Source organism: Galeopterus variegatus, unplaced genomic scaffold, assembly GCF_000696425.1.
Source record: "Galeopterus variegatus unplaced genomic scaffold, G_variegatus-3.0.2 Scaffold11219, whole genome shotgun sequence".
Classification (NCBI taxonomy): domain Eukaryota; kingdom Metazoa; phylum Chordata; class Mammalia; order Dermoptera; family Cynocephalidae; genus Galeopterus; species Galeopterus variegatus.
The window spans coordinates 24,788-32,747 of record NW_007737330.1 but is presented as its reverse complement, the minus strand read 5'-3'; the positions used below and the strand labels follow the sequence as shown (position 1 = coordinate 32,747).

At 37.1% G+C, this 7,960-nt stretch overlaps 1 pseudogene; it reads left to right on the top strand.

The window, feature by feature from the left end:
• The first annotated feature begins 3,032 nt into the window (after window positions 1–3,032).
• LOC103610475 lies at window positions 3,033–4,329 on the top strand (annotated as a pseudogene).
• The last annotated feature ends 3,631 nt before the right edge of the window (window positions 4,330–7,960 follow it).

Sequence of the window (7,960 nt, the reverse complement as noted above, 5' to 3'; positions counted from 1 at the left end):
TTAATAGTGGGTGATCTGAACACCCCTCTCTCAGTATGGGACAGGACTTCCAGGCAACAAATCAACAAAGAGGCACAGGATTTAATCTACACCTTAGACCAACTGGACCTGGCAGATATATACAGAACATTTCACCCAATAACTGAAGAATGTACTTTCTTCTCATCAGCACATGGAACATTCTCCAGGACAGACCACATATTAGGTCACAAATCTAGTCTCAGCAAATTTTAAAAAATTGAAATCATTCCATGTATCTTTTTAGACCACAATGGACTAAAACTGTAAATCAATAAGAAGCAAAACCCTGGAAACTATACAAATACATGGAAACTAAACAATAGGCTCCTGAATGACCTATGGGTCCAAGAAGAAATTAAACAGAAAATCGAAAAATTTTTGAAACTGATGAAAATGAAGATCTTTCATACCCAAACCTGCATGATACTGCAAAAGCAGTACTAAGGGACAAAGTTATTGCAATAAATGCTTACATCAAAAGAATGGAAAGACTTCAAAAAAATGACCTAACACTATGCCTCAAAGAACTTGAAAAACAGCAACAATCCAATCCTAAAGGTAGTAGATGGAAAGAAATAATTAAGATTAGAGCAGAATTAAATGAAATAGAGACCCAAAAAACAATAGAAAAGATCAATGAAATGAAAGGTTGGTTTTTTGAGAAGATAAATAAAATAGACAAACCATTAGCTAGGATAACTACAAAAGAAGAAGAAGAAGAAGAAGAGGAGGAGGAGGAGGAGGAGGGGAGGGAGGGATGGAGGGAGGGAGGAGGAGGAGAAGGAGGAAAGAAGAAGAGAAAAGACCCAAATAAAAATCAGAAATGAAAAGGGAGACATTACAAGTGATACCACAGAAATATGAAGCATCATTAGAGACTATTATAAACAACTGTATGACAACAAATATGAAAACCTGGAAGACATGGATAAGTTTCTGTACACATACAAACTACCCAGACTGAACCAAGAGGAGATAGAAAACCTGAATAGACCAATAACAAGCAATGAGATTGAAGCAGTAATCAGCAATCTTCCTACAAAGAAAAGCCCAGGTCTGGACGACTTTACAGCTGAATTCTACCAAACCTTTAAGGAGGAATTAATACCAGTTCTCCTCAAACTATTCCAAAAAATTGAAACAGAAGCCATTCTCCCAAATTCATTCTATGAAGTCAACATAACTCTGATAACAAAACCAGATAAAGACACAACAAAAAAAGAAAATTACAGGCCAGTATCCTTGATGAACATAGATGCAAAAACCCTCAACAAAATATTAGCAGTCAGAACACAACAACACATCAAAAAAATTATTCACCATGATCAAGTGGGATTTATCCCAGGATGCAAGGATGGTTCAACATACAAAAGTCAATAAATGTGATATATCACATCAATAAACTCAAGGAAAAAACCATATGATTATCTAAATAGATGCTGAAAAAACATTTGACAAAATTCACCATCTCTTCATGATAAAGACTCAACAAATTAGGTATAGAAGGAAAGTATCTCAACACAATAAAAGCTATCTATGACAAGTCCACCATCACTATCATTCCAAATGGGGAAAAACTGAAGGCTTTTCCTTTAAGAACAGAAACAAGACAAGGACACCCACTCTCACCACTTCTATTCAACATAGTACTGGAGGTACTAGCCAGAGCAATCAGGCAAGAGAAAGAAATAAAAGGCATCCGGTTTGGAAAATATGAAGTCAAACTGTCCCTATTTGCAGATGACATGATACTATATAGAAAAACCTAAAGACTCTATCAAAAAACTCCTAGAGCTGGTTAATAATTTCAGTAACATTGCAGGATACAAAACAAATGCCAAAAAATCAATTGCATTTTTATTCTCCAGTAATGAGCTAACAGAAAGAGAAATCAAGAAAGTAAGCCCATTTACAACAGTCACACACACACACACACACACACACACACACACAAATACCTATGAATCAATTTAACCAAGGGGGTGAAAGAACTCTACAATGAGAACTACAAACCACTATTGAAAGAAATTAATGAAGCAACAAAAAGATGAAAAGACATTCCATGTTCCTGGATTGGAAGAATTAACATTGTGAAAATGTCTATACTACCCAAAGCAATCTACAGATTCAAAGCAATCCCTATCAAAACACCAATGACATTTTTCACAGAAATGGAAAAAACAATCTCAACATTTATATGGAACAACAAAAGACCCCAAATAGCCAAAGCAATCCTGAGAAAATAATAATAATAATAATAAAGCTGGAGGCATAACCCTACCTGACTTCAAATTATACTACAAAGCTATAATAACCAAAACAGCATGTCACTGGCATAAAAATAGACACTCGGACTAGTGGAGTAGAATAGAGAAGCCAGAAATCACCTCTCAGGCTTACAGCCATCTGATATTTGACAAAGGGAACAAAAGCATAGTTTGGGAAAAGACTGCCTCTTCATTAAGTGGTGCTGGGAAAATTGGATATCCATATGCAGAAGAATAAAACTAGACATGCATCTCTCACTATACACTAAAATCAACTCAAAATGGATTAAAGACTTAAGTATAAGATCTATAACTAATATTACTAAGGGAAAATATAGGTGAAATACTTCAGGAACTAGGTCTGGGCACAGACTTTATGAACATGAACCCAAAAGCAGAAGCAACTAAAGAAAAAATAAACAAATGGGACTATATCAAACTAAAAAGCTTCTGCACAGCAAAGAAAACAATCAACATAGTGAAACAACAGCCGACAGAGTGGTAGAAAATTTTTGCTAGCTATGCATCAAACAAAGGATTAATATCCATAATATACAAGGAATTCAAGCAATCACACAGTAAGAAAACAAATAACCCAATTAAAAAATGGGCAAAGGAACTGAATAGACATTTTTTAAAGGAAGACATACAAATAGCTAACATGTACATGAAAAAATGCTCAACATCACTAGTCATCAGGGAAATGCAAATTAAAACCACATCGAGGGGGCTGGAGCACGGACGATGCTGGTGTGTGAGACGCAAGGAGCGCGTGCTGGTCGCCGGGCACGACTCCCACATGGCCCTTCAGCCGTGGGCACCGGAGACCAAGAGCGACCACCCAGGCCCAGGGCTGAATAGGATTGCATATGTGTACCACGTTTTTGAAAACCACTCACTCATGGGCACGTGTGAGAAATGCCCTCATCCGTCCAATGCCAAAGGATGGACACGTGGAGACACGAGGCTGAAAATAAAGTGAAGTTATCTAGATCTCCTCCACTTCAACAATTCACAAGGTCGGTGCTCACGCACCACCTGCTCCAAGCGGCCTGCCTGGATCACGGCCTCTCAACAGCAAGATATGGAAAGCAGAACCATGGAAAGGAGTGACAATCAGTGATCTCATGATAAATCTGGACGTTAGTTCTCACACCTCAGCACATCTAGGAAGGCCACACCAGCTCCTGGGATCAGACTTTCATCCACTCAGTACCCCTCTTTGCCTGAACTACTAAAGCCAGTCTTTGCTAACCACAAGTGGCAACCCAAAGGCAAACTTGGTGAATGATTTCAATCCTAACATCACCCGCTACATCTTTAAAGGGCATCTGATCAAGCAAACTACAGTGATGGAAAGCCTCCACACCTTCTGTGAGACTTGTACCGTCCAGCTCTTTGGATAGCAATGATTGTCCAGGGTGTGGCAACCAAGTTCATGAGATAAATCCATTAGAAATGTTGAGGTTGGACAATACATTCGAGGAAATTATATTTAAGCTGGTCCCTGGACTGTGAGAACAAGAACTTAAGTGTCAGTGTGAATTCTGGAGGAAAAATAAACTTCAAGAAAATGGATGAGATGATAGTTCAAAAGTTGACAAACCTAAAGTAGACGAAAAAGGTGACGAAAATCAAAATGATAAAGACTATTGCAGAAGTGACCCACAAATCGCTATATGTGTAGGTCGTTTATAAATAACGGACAACTGGGACAATGTAGTAAAGGGTTTAATGAAGAAATTCATTCTATGTTCTACATGTGTAACTGTGGGAACTATCAAAAATTTCTAAGTTTAAAACTAAAACTTCCAACTTCTTACGAGTCGGATGTGCTGTGCAATGGTAAAATTATGGGGAAGGATCATACTATGGGATTCATCTACATGGCGACTAAGGGGAAAACTTTCGGTGTCTGAACTGCTCAGTTTTGCGAGTTGGCTCTCAGGATGGCCCTTTGTGTCAGTCATACCCTATGGTATTGCAGTACCGACCAAACAGATTTTGGTTAGATCAAGGGGTCTACATCTCACTGAGATGAATCCTGCACTATCTGTTTACTTGTTGACGGATTGCACAGTGAAGGGTGTGTGGACTAGAGGCACACAACCAGATTTTCAGCATGCAAATAAGGCGATTTCTGTCTCTAAACTGTCAGTTGCATACATGCTGTTTCTACTAAGAGCAAACCAAGTGCCATTCTGCTACTGAACCGTCTGCGTAGGTTATTTGTGCTGTTTCACGGTGTGCAAGTCATGATTGAGATCAGCTAGGTATGCAGTCATGACTCAGCCTTCTGAATATTCTGCTTGCCTATTTCAAGATTGTTCTAATGCTTAATTACACTAGTAAAATGGCTCAATCTTTGTGGTGTTCTGGTTTTCACATACTTACTATTTTATTAATTCTTGTTTAACTAGAGTACCGTACAAGAAACTAGTAATTCTATCTTGAAATTATTCTGTATGGAAATATATTTAGGAAAGTGCTTTTTGAGCCACTGTCCTGTTCTTGGTAAGCTTTGTGTGTAAAAAAATAGTTCATTCTTGAGTGTGCAAGTCCTTTTGCAAAGAATTCCAATTATTCTTTAACATTAGAGCACATCATAATTGTAGACATTCCAAGCATCTGTCTGTGTAGTCTACCAATTACACAAGGAAGGCATGTTAGCCCTTCAGATTGAAAATGTATGTGACTTCGTGGAGATCTCAAGTTAGATTCACAACCATTTGAAATGCTATCAGCTGATTACATTTACTTCTAATAAAATTAATGGGTAAGTAAGGTTAATCTTTCATAATACCTCATGACAAGCGGGTGCTGTTTCGTGGAATATCACTGTACAGCCCATTTTATGTATGTATCATTACAATGTTGCTGTCATTTAAAAAACAAAACAATTAGCAAGATAATTGTTCAAATTTTTTAAATGATCAATTTCATTTACCTGGGGAAGGCTCTGCAGCTGGAGGAAGGCTGTCACTTTTCGTTTCTGTCACTTTGTGTAGCCACACTCCAAGACATGTCAGCCAGGCGTTAGTGTTTACTTCACAGAGTAAAGATGGCGGAACAGAAGAAAGAAAAATTCTTAACATAGCTAACAGATAAATTTTACTTTTCTTTTTCCATAATCAAGCTACCTTAATTTAAAACTTACTGTATTTTCTTGAGTATAAAATATGACGATTAGAAGTAAAAAAAATAAATAAATAAAAAATAAAAATAAAAAAATAAAACCACATCGAGATATTATGTCACCCCAGTTAGACTGGTTATAATCAAAAAGAATAAAAATAACAAATGCTAGCAAGGATGTGGAGAGAAGGGAATTCTCCTACACTGTTGGTAGGACTGTAAATTAGTACAACCACTATGGAAAACAGTATGGAGGTTCATCAAACAGCTACAGACAGATCCTCCCTATGATCCAGAAGTCCCACTTCTGGGTATAGACCCAAAGGAATGGAAATCATCATTTTGAAGGGATACCTGCACTCCCATGTTCATTGCAGCTCTGTTCACAATAGCCAAGGTATGGAACCAACCTGAATGTCCACTGATGGACGATTGGATAAGGAAGAGTAGTATATATATACCATGGAATACTACTCTGCCACAAAAAGAAAGAATGAAATTTTCCCATTTGCAACAACATGGATGAGCTTGAAGAAACTTATTTTGAATTAAATAAGCAAATCATAGAGGGATAAATACTGTTTGTAATCACTCGTAAGTGGGAACTAAGAGAGAAAGAAGGAAGGAAAGAAAGACTGCAGTGGTGCATTGGACTTGCAGAGGGAGAGAATATACCTAGGGATAAAAGGGGAGTGGGTAAAGGGGGATGAGGAGGGAGGTCAGGGATATTTGGGGGGATAATTGGGTGTGGGACACGGGATATAATCACAGTTTGTGGTAATGGGCATGCTGCCAGTATGGATCTGGCCATCACTTCTTAGGCACGAATGGTGACAATTTGCTTTGTATCCATAAGTATTCATAACCAATAAAAATAAATAAATAAAATAAAAAGATCAACAAAATTTGCAAACCTTTATCTAGACTGACTGAAAAGAAGAGAGAAGAAAAAAGAGAGGACTGAAATTACTAAAATCAGAAATAATGTAGGGGCATTGTTACGTTACTATGGCTTTTTGTGGTGGTAAGACTTAGTTTCTTTCTCTTTCTCATTTGCATTTTTGTTATATCAGTGGGTTTTGTTCTTTTTTGTGTATTCATGGCAGTGATTATCATTTTTCAAATTCCAGATGCAGGACTTCCTCAAAGATTTCTTGTAGGGTTGGTTGTGTGGTGATGAACTCCTGCAGTTTTTATTTGTCTGGAAAATACACAATTTCTCCCTCATTTCTGAAGGATGTCCTTGCTGGGTATAGTATTCTTGGCTGGCAGTTTTTTTCTTTCAGCATTTCTAGTATATAATCACATTTTCTTCTGGTCTGTAGAGTTTCTGTTGAGAAGTCTGCTGTTAGTCTGATAGAGGCTCCCTTATAGGTGACTTGACACTTTTCTTTTGCTTCTTTTAAGATTCTGTCTTTGTCTTTGGGCTTTTCCAGATTGACTATAATGTGTCTTGGAGAGGATCTTTTTGGGTTGAATCTGTTTGGGGATCTTTGAGCTTCCTGGATCCGAAGTTCCATGCATCTCCCTATGCCTGGGAAGTTTTCCGTTGTTATTTCATTGAATAGGTTTTCCATGCCTTTTCTTTTCTCCTCCCCTTCTGGAACACCCATGATTCAAATGTTTGTGCACTTAAGGTTGTCTGCTAGTTCTTTTAGATTTTCTTCATTAAAAAAATTTTTTTTTCCTTTTTTAGTCCACCTGGGTATTTTGAAAAGACTATCTTCAAGATCAGAAATCCTTTCTTCTGCTTGTTCTAGCCTGCTGCTTAAGCTATTGGTTGTGTTTTTTTTATTTTGTTGAGTGAATCTTTCAGTTCCATGAGTTCAGCTACATTTTTAAAAAGATATTAATCTCTATGTAAATTCCTCCTTCATATCCAAGATTTTTTTTTCTCATTTCATTATGTTGTCTGAGTATTCTTGTATCTCAGTGAGTTTACTTAAGATTGTTGCTTGGAATTCCTTTCCAGTCATTTCAAGGGTTTCCTGCTCTATATAGTCTGGTATTTCAGAATTACTGTATTGTTTTGGTGGTGTCATATTTTCTTGGATTTTTGTATTTTCAGTATCTCTACATTGATGTCTGGTCATCTGGTAGAGCAGTTGCTTCTTCTATTACTCTGGACTGAGCTTGTTTTTAAAAATTTTTAATGCAGCAATTTATTTTATTTCTACAACCAACTAATGCAAAAACAACTTGATACTTTATCTATTTTATATTCACCTGATTAATCCATTAAGAAAACAGCAATGCCTCTTAATGTACAAGTGTCTTGTTTTTGAAATTGAAGCCGTGACTTTAACCTTCTGATACATTTTACATACTAAGTGTCTTTCAGTCATACTGAGCAGAAAGGTTAGAGTAACATTCTCTAAATGTGCACAAAAATATCCCATTTCAACCCACATGGCAGCAAGAATTAACTTGCATAGAAAAAAGAGCACATTTTCAGCAGCACTTGCAAAACTGGTATTTTTCACTGGGGTTTCTCACACACATTCAGAAGCAGTAAGCTGTCCTTTTTTTTTTTTTTT